This window comes from Humulus lupulus, chromosome 2, assembly GCF_963169125.1.
Source record: "Humulus lupulus chromosome 2, drHumLupu1.1, whole genome shotgun sequence".
Classification (NCBI taxonomy): Eukaryota; Viridiplantae; Streptophyta; class Magnoliopsida; order Rosales; family Cannabaceae; genus Humulus; species Humulus lupulus.
Window position 1 is genome coordinate 7,523,035 of NC_084794.1, and position 12,978 is coordinate 7,536,012.

The following is a 12,978-nucleotide window of genomic DNA, read 5'->3' on the forward strand; positions in this document are numbered from 1 at the left end:
GTTCTTCTCCCGGGGAATCTGGCGGATGGAATGTGCCACGAACGTTTGGAGAATCTCCCTCGCTTGAGTCACGTATGCCGCCATCCATTCTCCCTTGGTTTGATATTCCCCTGAAATCTGTCTGACTACCAGCTAATAATCACTGTAAATTTCGAGGTTCGTTGCCCCTACTTCCCGGGCCAGACGCAGGCCGGCCAGGACAGCTTCATGTTCCGCCTCGTTGTTCGAGGCTTTGAACTGGAAACGGAGGGCATTTTGTAGCTGGTGCCCCTGTGGTGACACCAAGATGATCCCGGCGCCGGCCCCGTTCTCATTCGAGGCTCCGTCCACGAAGATTTTCCAAACGGGCGCTGCGGAAGATGCGGGGATACTCTCTTTTGGGGGAATCCCGGAACATTCGACGATGAAATCGGCCAGGGCCTGTCCCTTAATGGACACCCGGGGCACGTAGGATATATCAAATTGGCTCAGCTCCATTGCCCATTTCAGGAGTCTCCCCGACGACTCAGGTTTCTGCAACACCTGCCGCAGGGGATGGTTGGTTAAGACCTTTATGGCGTGAGCCTGGAAGTAGGGTCGAAGCTTCCGGGAAGCCATCAGTAGGCAGAAAGTCAACTTTTCGATCAGCGGGTACCTAGATTCGGCGTTTAGTAACCGCTTGCTCACGTAGTATACCGGGAGCTGTGTCCTTTCCTCTTCTCGTACCAGCGCGGCGCTGACGGCATGCTCGGTCACGGCCAGGTATAGGTACAAAGGCTCTCCTTCGACTGGCTTCGCCAGGATGGGGGCTTTGGCCAAGTGTTCTTTCAGCTTCTGGAAGGCTTCTTCGCACTCGGGTGACCACTCGAACCGCTGGCTTCCCCGAAGGACGTTGAAAAAAGGGACGCACTTGTATGTGGCCTTGGAAACGAAACAGCTCAGGGCGGCCACTCGCCCCGTCAGGCTTTGAACGTCCTTGTGCTTCCGGGGAGAGGCCATGTCGATCAATGCCTTGATCTTCTCTGGGTTAGCTTCGATTCATCGGAAGCTCACTATGAAGCCCAGGAACTTCCCAGAAGCTACGCCGAAAGTGCACTTCTTAGGGTTCAGCTTCATCCCGTACTTCCGGATAACCGCGAAAGCCTCCGCCAAATCCTCCGAATGGTCCCTCGACGTCTTAGACTTGACCAGCATATCTTCGATGTATACTTCCATGTTTCGCCCTAGCTAGGCCCGAAACATTCGATTGACGAGCCTCTGGTAAGTTGCTCCGGCATTTTTGAGTCCGAAAGGCATGACTATGTAGCAATAGATGCCCTTGTTGGTTTGGAAACTGGTGTGCTCCTGATCCGCCACGTGCATGGAGATCTGGTTGTAGCCCGAGTAGGCGTCCATGAAACTTAAGATCTCGTAACCGGACGTAGAGTCCACCATTTGGTCTATTCGGGGGAGCGGGAAACAGTCTTTCGGGCACGCTTTGTTGAGGTCCGTGAAGTCGATGCAAGTTCTCCAGGTCCCGTTAGGTTTCGGCACCAAGACCGGGTTGGCCAGCCATACGGGTTATACCACTTCGCGGATGAAATTGATGGAAGATAACTTCTCCACCTCCAGGTTGAGGGCCTCGGCCCTTTCCGCCCCCAAAGGTCTGCGTTTTTGGCGAACCGGGGTCGCGTTTGGGTCAATACTTAATGCGTGGCAGATGATATTGCGATCGATCCCGGTCATATCGGAGTGGGACCATGCCAGAAGATCCTGGTTTTCCTGGACTCGGGCGATAATGGCGGCCCGAATGTCCGCCGGTAGGCTCTTTCCCACTTGGATGACCCTGGTCGGGTCGGTTTCGCTGATGCATACCTCTTCTACTTCGTCCATTGGATCCAGGACACGCTCGTCTCCTATTCGCGGGTCCATATCGTCCTCATCCTGGACTACTTGCTTAACTGGGCGGAGGGCCGGCTCGACGGGCTCTTCCCGGACCATATATACGGGACGGGTAGAGACATGGTAACACTTACGAGCGCTTTTTTGGTCTCCGCAGACAGTCCCTATTCCTCCATTGCTGCACGGGAACTTCATGCATAGATGGCGGATGGAGGTGATGGCCCCGAACTCGACCAGGGCGGGTCGGCCAAAGATGACGTTGTAAGCGGTTGGGCAATCCACCACAACAAAGGTGCAGAACTTGAACGAGTGCTGCAACTCATCCCCCAGCGTCATCGGCAGCTGGACCTTTCCCATGGGGAGAAGCGCGTCACCGTTGAAGCCGTAGATTTGGGTCGCGCAGGACGCCAAATCAGCCTCCGTCAGGCCAATGGCGGCAAAGGCAGGCTTGAACAGCAAGTTAACGGAGCTTCCGTCGTCCACCAACACGCGGGATACCAGCTTGTTGGCAATTTGGGCATCTACGACCAGCGGGTCGTGGTGCGGGAAAAGGCTCTGGGGGACGGATCGGGCTGGCACCCCTAGGGCCCCCGGCTTGCGCTTAGGGAGCGGGTTGTTGCTGTTGGAAAAACTTATACAGGATCTTTATTTATTTTCATGTATATCTAATATTAAACAAATTAATACGAGATAGCCTAAAACATGTTTCTAAAATTGAATTCAAAGAGAAACAAAAATAGAATACTTACAGTATACGCAGCGGAATTAAGAGTCCTTCCTTCAGTTTCTCTAACTCTTGTATCCTCTCTGTCGCAGAGTATTATCAAGAAACTGAACCGATCTTCTATTTTCTTCACGATCTTCCAATGTATCCTTAGAACCACCTAGACTAGTGTGGGCAATTCTCAACACATGAGATAGATATAGAGAGAAGAAGAGAAAATACAAAGAGGCTTAGAAAAGGACTTGTGTTTAGAGAGAATATAAAACTATCAGAAAATCTGACTTATCAAAAACCCCTTGTTTTGACTTCTCTATAAGCACTCCTTTTATAGACTCAATTAGGATCAATAAAATAACAGCCATTATGAAGCCCTAGGTCGAAATTATCATGGGCTATAGGCCCGTGAAATTTCCCATTTGATTATAAGCCCATTGGACTTAAAATCAAGGCCTGTATTATTTTCTATTGATTTAATTAATTAAATAATTATTTAAATCCTTTATCAAATTAATTATTTATAATTTGAACCTTGATTTAAATTTATTTATTAATTTAGATACCAATTTATCTTAATTAATAAATCTGCCATAATTTTTCTTTTTTTCTCAAAATTACACAACTCTGTGAAACTATCCAAAATTGACCTGGTCAACTTTGATAATTCTAATTGATGATTAAATCAATTAATTGAGACTATCTAGATGATTTTATCCAAGGTACAATGGGGACCATGGGCCTATGAAATCAAGCTCCAATAAGTTATCATAAATCTAACAAATAAATTTACTAACTTATTAATTCCTCGTGACTCCACTATAGACTTGGAATTGCACTCTTGAATTCATAGAACGCTCTATAACAAATATAGATACGCTATTAATTATCCATTGTTACAACCATAATTGTCACTCAATCCTCTATAGACGGTCTACAATGAGATAGGACTAAAATACCGTTTTACCCCTCATTGTATTTTATCCTTAAAACACTTAGTTCCTTGTAAATGATATTTCAGTAAACTAATTTAATTACTGAAATGAGATCTCTATCATTTAACACCTTGAACCAAACTAAAAGGAAGCCATCGTTTCACTTCTTCATCAGAAGCTATAGATGTTCATATCTATGATTAACACTCCCACTCAATTATACTACCGAGTTCCCAAGATGTAAGTATGGGCTAGTCCGTAGGGTAAGCTGGTAACGAACAAGTCAAAGAACTCAAATAATACAATCAGTTAGAATACTAACCACTCAGAATTGAGATTGAATTGACCTATGGTCAACTATATGATATGACTAGAATAGATAATAACGGTATGTTTACTTATCTTATCAACTGTCAATATCGGTCCTGTCCGATGTAACAAATACATCCGATCTTATCTACTTTGCTAATGTTCTGGAAAGAACATAACACTGTAATGTGTAAGTAGATCATATCGTAGATTGGCAAGTCAGTGTAAATCCGGTGCACTGACTAATCTTAGGACTAACTTATTTTTGAACATATAATCATATTTATATTCCACTGTGATTACGTCACTATAAATAAGATTAGCTATATGCTCGGGATTTAATAGAAGTTTATATTAAATAAATAATCATGAAAATAAAACATGTGAGCAAAGTGATTGACCAAGTCAAAAAATGATTTCTATTCTTTTATTGATAATAAAATGAGATTACAAAGAATTTGGGTTTTAATTAGGGCATAAAACCCCAACAGTTGCGTCTCTGGTTGCGGGCCAGCTGTGGGGTTGGCTGCCGGGCCCTGCACGGCCATCAGTGCTTGCAGGGCTCGCAGAGACTCTTGCACCCGGCGGTGCGCCTCCGCCTGTTCAGCCATCCTGGTTTCCTGATCCAGGATCTGCTGCCTCAGTCTAGTCACCTCCGAGTCTTGTTGATCGTCGCGAGGGAGCCCGGGGTCCGCGGCTTCATCGTGATACTCCCCCTCGTTCTCCTCCTCGTAGTACTCTTCTTCGTTTTCTACTTCGTACTCTGCCTCACCCTCGTAGTCTTGCGACTCATCTTGGTGAGACGTCTGAGGAGGCACGTCTTCAAGCAGGTCTTGAGGAATGTGCTGAGAAGGCAGCGGGTCTCCGTTACCTTGCTCTGGGTTGGTAGGGTCGAAGGTGGTGTGACGCGTGTTCACCATCGTAGTAAAAGGCCTGACGTTGGCGCTAGCTTCCTTCAGCTCTCAATGAAAGCACCAAACTGTTAACCGAGATTTTCGGCAACTATATTAATGAATGATATTTACTAGTAGGTTTTTACGTGGTTGGGGCGTTAACTAGCCTTAGTCCACGAGTCCATATATTAGAGCTAGAAGAAGCTTTTACAATGGAGTTTTCTAATTATATCTGAACAGAGTTTCTGCCTCCTCTCCCATTTTTCTCTCTCTTTTTACGTTGTTCTACAGCTTATATTTATAAGCTGAGGGGGACACCGGGTCTGGGCCGGATCCGACCCGGGCCCATCAGAGGAATGTGCACAAGGGGCCTTTCTAGTGGGGGCCCAATATAAAAAGGTATACAATACACAAAATTCAAACCAGCCAAGGCCCAATTAGTTGACCTGTGACACAAGCCTTCGCCCGACAAAACGGCGCTTTGGCTCTGACCACTTCGAGTCATGAGGCTGATTCAGGAGACAAGACCGGTCAGGGTACTTGGCTGCGCAGTCCTGACACACCAGGGGGCAATCCCGAGGCGACCTTTTCTGCAGGCGAAAAGTGGGGGACAATGCCCACGCGAAATGAGGCGGTTTCAGGATTCTGGACGCCTGGCCCTTCAACTGGGGAGGAGGTGATCCAGGTCCGTTTACCATTGGCCCGCTCCATTTACCTCGGGCCCGGACCATACCAGGCTCCGGGATAGGGACGCATAGGCCGCGACAGTCCGGGCGCTCTGGACATCTCCGGGACCGTTCAAGGTGACGAAGAACCCGGAGGTACGTCCCGGACCACTCCAGATGGGCCCGGTCTAGGGTCCCCGGTCCATACCAATTCCCTTGGGCGATACTCAAACCAAGGGACCTTGGGCTAGGCCCATACGCCGGGTCGGACCTCTGACCGTGGGCCAGGGCGAAGGCCCAAAGCCCTTCCAGGAAATGGGGATAACAACTATCATTATATTTGGCAATGTGGTTTCTGGTGCATAGCCTTCCGAGCATAATAAGCCAGTAAATGAACCTATGTTTAGGTATGTTGAGCCTATTCCAAACTATTCTCCTCCAATGAACTTTGGGTGGAGACCCAAAAAGAATATCATAACCTGCTGCAATCGTATACTTCGTGGCAATAAATGATGCCATGTCCATTTTGGCTGTGAAAAATTCTTTAACAGCAACAAGTTTCCTCCAGTACCAACTACAATCTGGTGGATTCCTATATGTCCACCAATCTTTTTTAGATAGGTAAACACTATGAACCCATTTAACCCACAAATTATCCTTCTTTGCTGCAATGGCCCAAACATACTTACCCATAGTCGCAATATTCCAATCAATGACATTTCTGAATCCCAAACCTCCAGCTGCTTTAGAAAAACAGATATTATTCCAAGCCACTAAACCAGGCCCCGAATACACTCCCCTTCCTTTCCAAAGAAATGCCCTGCAAATGCCTACAATATCTTTCAACAGTTTTTTCGGCAAAATCATCATTTGAGCCCAATAGGCATGGATAGACATGAGAACAGAGTTAATCAGGATAACTCTACCCATATATGATATATTCCTAGTACTCCATTGTGTAATTTTCCTCATCATTTTCTCTAATAGTATTCCACATTCAGCAGCATAATTTTTTTTTGAACAAATCGGAATACCAAGGTAACGAAATGGAAGCTTACTTCTGGTGAAGCCTGATACATCCAACACCCTTTGAGTCTCATTCTCATTCATACCACATCAATAAATTTCAGACTTAGTCACATTAGGCAAAAGACCTGAACTTTTAGAGAAGAGTTTAAGCCCTTTAAGCATCCAAAGTATTGAAATATAATCACCATGACTAAATAGTAAAATGTCATCCGCGAAACAGAGATTATTCATCTTTAGGCTTGCACATCTATCATGAAATTTATATCTAGGCATAGAACCCACCTTGAGCATAATACGAGACAAATATTCCATACCTAGTACAAAAAGTAATGGTGACATTGGATCTCCTTGCCGTAATCCTCGTTTAGATGCAAAAAAACCATATAATGATCCATTAATCATCAATGAAAACCATGGTGTTCTAACACAGCACATAAAAAGATTGATAAACTTCTGAGGAAACTTAAAGGCATTTAGCATCTCTTCAATGTAATCCCACTCAATGGTATCATAAGCTTTCCTTAAATCCAACTTTATCATGCAACTCGGCTTACAGGTTTTCCTACCATAGTTTCTCACTAAATCTTGGCATATCATAATATTATGTGCTATGTATCTCCCATGAACAAATCCCCCTTGATTTTCCGCAATCAATTCAGGTAGTACCTCTCTAAGTCGTGAACAAATCAACTTGGAAGCTACTTTATATAGTACATTACAACAAGCAATGGGCCTAAAATCGCATACAGTATCAGGACATACAGTTTTAGGGATAAGTGTAATAGAGGTAGCATTGATCTCCTTAAGAAGTTTACCCAAAGAAAGAAAGGATATAACTGCAGCACTAACCTCCTGCCCAACTAATTGCCAATTATCCTGGTAGAAGGAGCTACTGAATCCATCTGTACCAGGAGCTTTCATCCCTGGAATGGAAAACAAAGCTGTTTTAACTTCCTGTGTTGAGAACTCAGTGGAAAAGATACACTTATGCTCTTCATTAAGAATATGACCTAAATTCACAATGGCCTGCAGTACCTTCCTCCTCTGCTGCATATTAATCCCCAATAATCTTTGATAATATCCAAGAAAAGCATCCCTTAAACCCTCTGGAGTATCTACCCAACTGCCAGTTTCAGTTTTGATAAACAGAATTCTATTTTGGTCTTCTTGCTTTTAATGATGCATGGAAAAATTGAGTATTTTCATCCCCATTAAGAACCCATGCTGCTTTGGCTTTTTGTGCCAAAAAAGATAAGTATGCTTTAAGGAGATGAGAAAACCGTTCACTATCTAACTGTTCTTGCTTCAGTAATCCAGAGTTTAGAGGATCTTTAAGCAAAGCTCCCTGTGTCTCTAACAACTGAAACTTAGCTTCCATTTCTGCCTTATGTAAGTCCTGATATCCTTCTCTGTTAATCTCTAAAAGAACCTGTTTTAATCTCTTCAATTTTGTAACCACCTTAAACATCTCAGTACCATAAACAGGACTCCTCCAAGAAGTACTAACTCGATCCTTATATGAAGTAGCCTCCTTCCACATACGAAAGTATCGAAATGGTTTCCTCCCTAACTGTATGTCAACATAGAAGGATATAATAATAGGATTGTGATCAAAAATACCTTCAAGAAAGAAAGTTACTTCAGATTCTTGAAATACATCAGTCCACTTCGAATTAACCATTGCACGGTCAATCTTTGAACAAACCCGTTCATCATTCTGCTGCTTGTTATTCCAAGTAAAAAAACATCCTGAAAATTTTAGATCCTCGAGTTGACAAGAAGTCATACAATCTCGACAAGCTATATCTACCATTTTCCTGACTTTTTTGCCTATTCTCTCATGTTGATATATAATCTCATTATAATCTCCTATTACCATCCATGAATCATCAATTTGCAACGCCAACCTCTGGATATCTTGCCATAGCCTTCCCCTTGCTTTTGCCTCATTAAAGCCATAGACAAAGGTGATGAAAAATCAACCTTTCCTATTTAGATTTTGGGCCAAGCAATGTATTAACTGGTCTGTACATTCTCTAATATCAATAGAGTACATATTTGGATTCCAAGCAACTACTATTCTACCTTTATCTACCCAAGAATTGTTATTGGTAAAACACCAACCAGAAAATAAACTCAAATACAATACCCCCATGCTTTTATTCTATATTTTTGTTTCAAGAAGACTAACCAACCCCACTTGCTTTGCCTTGATCAATTGCTTGATTTCTGAATGTTTGTGCTGGCTGTTAATCCCTCGAACATTCCAACATAGTATTTTATCCATTACAAATAGAGGGATCTCCCCCCCCCCCCCCCTCCAGTATTTGGCCTATGTACCTCCTCTATTACAACTTCCTCTGCCAATGTACAGTACTGATTTGTCACTAGAATCGGACTTGACTTATGCTCCTGCCTTTTAACACCTTTACTCACTTCCTGAAAACCATCTTCATCAACATTGTTCTTCACCGAAACCTCTTTCTTAGATTGCTTTGGCACCCATTCTTGTTTTACTGGCTGCTTCTTCCTACATAGTTGAGTTTCATGACCAAAACCAGAACAGTGATGACAAATAATCGGAAGCCATTCATACTCAACTTGGAGTCCAACCTCCTAATCAAATTCATTCACAAACCCAATGCTAGTTGGAAACTCCTGATCCAAGCTAACCTTAATGAGAATTCTAGGGTAGCTTAATGTTGTTCCCAAAAGAGGGTGTTTTAATATTTAAACTCGCAAGTGCACGAATCGTTTCGGAATATAATGTTCATGTAAGTACGAGGTCGAACCCATGGGAGTTGACTAACATCAAAAGAAACTATTTCAAACAAAGCAATAATATTCTAACCTAGTTCCAAATATTTGATGAGATTTTGTTTTAGAAACATAAAAGACAAGTAATAAAATGATTTAAGATTAAATAGAAAAATAGTTTTCAAATGAGATAAGTAAAATAAGATTATTAAGATGTTAGAATCCACAAAATGCAAGTTCAATAGTATTTATAAGTATATTGATTCCCAAGTTTAGATATAGTTGAAATAAATCACACTATACTTTTTTTCAAAATATATTTTCTTATTCAAGCACAAGTTACTCTTTCAAAAAGGTAGGATTTTTCTTCACTTATATAAGATATAATTTCTAAGCATTAGTTGTGTTACAACCTAATGAAACTACAAGAAATCAAAGAGATTATGTTTAGGCAAAATATGATACTTATGCTCTAAGAATTAGATGTGAACAATTTAATGAAAAACATTTAATCAAAGAATATCATATTTTTGCATAATGAAGAACTAAGTGTAATATGCTTTAACACTCAATAATAGATGAAAAATGCATATCTTTGATAGAAAAATCCATAAACAATATTACACAAATGGGAAATCAACATACAATAAAAAAATACTATCTAGTTACATTTTGCTTCATCATCATCTTAATAACTTTTGAAAAAGATTAGAAGCTCATAACTAGATAAAAATTACAAAATAACATACTTGACATGCTCTTCAAAAGATGAAAATGGTAGAGAGAAACTAGTGAAAAGAAGAGAGAAAAATGTGTAGAAGATGTTGAAAAAAAGATGAAGAAGAAGAGCTCTCCAAATGCTCTTACAAGGCTCTATTTATAGACAAAATATGGAGATTAAATTAATCAAATTAAAATAAATAAATTGATTAATTTAATTGTGTTGGGAAGTGGTAGGATAAATAGAGTAAGTGTAAGAGTATTGGAAAGATGAAATGTTTGGTTGGGTAAAAGATTAGTGAAAAGCTAGGGTAAAAAAATAAATTAGGAATGTTTATTTAGGTAAGAAAAATAGGGAAGAGTGAATTTATATTTGAGTGAAAAATATTGGGAAGGAAAAATATGATTTTTGGATCTTTTTGTGGCTCTGTGGTGCTGAAGGAGTGTTGGGCCGTGGGTGAAGTTGGGCCCGAATTGGTCTTGGGCTGGGCAGGAGGACAGGCCCATGGTGGTGAGTGCTGGGCAGAATTGATGCTTGGCATGGATTGCTTGCTTGGCGTGGATTGCTGAAGGGAGGGACAGCTGGTTTATGCATGAAGGCTGTTGGAGGCTGGATGTTGGTCTTTGCATGCACTGGTTGACTTTGCTGGAGCTTCAAGTAGTCAAGAGGTGGGCTGAACGTGAGCTAGGATGGAAAGAAGATTGATGTCTTCAGTTGGGCCTTGGAGGTGGGCCTTTATCAAGGCTTATGGCATTTTAAAAATGCCATTCTTTTCTTCATTTCCTTCCTTGAAAATACCACAATTCCTTTATTTTTCTTTCTTTTCAAGAGCAAAATGTCATAAATTTCCCTACAAAATAAATATAAAATAAATCATAATACAATATTTTCAACTATAAAATAAATCAATTTAATTCTTTGAAAATATTAATTATAACTTAATTTATATTTTACAATTAAGTTCAATAATACAACATTTTTTTTTTACCACTAACTTAACAATAATAATTCAATTAACATTTTACAACAAAAATACTTATAAAAACACACAAAATTATATAAAATCAAAATAAGCCCAATAAATTCAAAATTACTTTAAAACTTAATAAATCAATTAAAAACTCAAGAATTAAGCAACAATTAGCACATTAAAAGTGATAAAATAACTCTATTTTGTAGAGTTATCACACCCCAAACTTAATATTTTGCTAGTCCTCGAGCAAAAGAAAAATTAAAAACACACACTTTTTTTTTTATTTGGTGATATCAAAAATGTCCTCAAAGATTGCACATTGAAAATAATTTATAAAAAATATGAATACAAATTAAGCTTATGTAATTAATTCCATAGTCAATCTTGCTTTGAAAATATATTTTAAATTCGAAGTCCAAAACTATTTATCAAGTTATTATGTGAATTTTGGAAAAATTGTTGTAATACACTATCTATTTCACATATTATGATGAATAATTTTTTTTTTCAAAATTTCATTTTTTAAGCAAAATTGACCCAAGAATTAAACACAAAGCTTAAAAAAAAAAGATTCATATATTTTTTAAACTAAAATCAAACTCAATCAAGTGTATTATCAAAGAAAAAACGGATATCACCAAAATGGTTTTTTTTTCATTTTTTTTTTATAGAAAATAAAGTATAAAAGCACAAACTATATAAATATAAATTATTAGAAAGATAATATTAAACATATATAAATATTTTTTTTTTGTTTTTTTAATTAATATATAAAATAGATACTCTACCATCTAATTTTTTTGTTTTTAAAAGAAATTCTACCATTTTCAAACACATGAAAGAAGTAACCATATAAACCCACTACCCCCAAACTTAATTTATGCATTGTCCTCAATGTATCAAAATACAAATATAAATTGAAGCGTGAAAGAGTTTAGAGTTTAGAATGGTCGTACCTCATTATGGAGCATTGTCAAGAGTGCAACAAAGGAAAAAATCAAAACAAGAAGTTAACCTAAAACATAAATAAAACACACATTTACCAATAAATGATGAGAGCGATCAAGAACCATGGTAAATAGGATCCTCAAGAAGGATTTCATCCACTTTAGCAGTTTTCAATTCTAAAAATGGTTTCAATTTTTGTCCATTCACTTTGAATACATTACCATTATTAGGATTTTCAATTTCAATGGCTCCATGTGGAAAAACAGTGCGAACAATGTATGGACCTACCCACCTAGAGCGTAACTTCCCCGGGAAGAGATGCAAACGAGAATTGTATAAAAGGACTTTTTGACCAGGAGAGAAATCTTTTCGCAAAATGTTTTTGTCATGGTAAATCTTCATTCGATCCTTATATTTTTTGGAATAGTCATATGCATCATGCCTAAGCTCTTCTAACTCATTTAATTGAAGCTTTCTTCTCTCACCTGCTTTGTCTAAGGAAAAAATCAATTGCTTAATTGCCCAATAGGCTCTATGTTCTAGCTCAACGGGTAAGTGACATGCCTTTCCATACACAAGTCTATAGGGAGACATTCCAATGGGTGTTTTGTATGCAGTGCGATATGCCCATAATGCATCAATGAGTCTTAAGGACCAATCTTTCCTAGTTGGATTAACAGTTTTCTCTAAGATGTGCTTAATTTCCCTATTTGATATTTCAACTTGACCACTAGTTTGTGGGTGATAAGGTGTAGTGACTTTATGTGTAATACCATATTGTTTCATTAAATGCTCAAAAGATCTATTACAAAAGTGTACCGTTATCACTAATGATAGCACGTGGTGAACCAAAATGAGAGAAAATATTTTCTTTCAAAAACTTAAGCACAACTTTATGGTCATTTGTGTGGCATGCAACAGCTTCAACCCATTTAGACACATAATCAACACCAACAAGAATGTACAAGTTACCAAAAGAGTTAGGAAATGGACCCATAAAATCAATGCCCCAAACATCAAATATTTCAACAATAAGGATAGGATTCAAAGGCATCATGTTTCTTCTAGTTACACTTCCTAACATTTGACAACGTTCACACGATTTGCAATAAACATAAGTGTCATGAAAAATAGTAGGCCAATAAAATCCACATTGTAAAATTTTCAAAG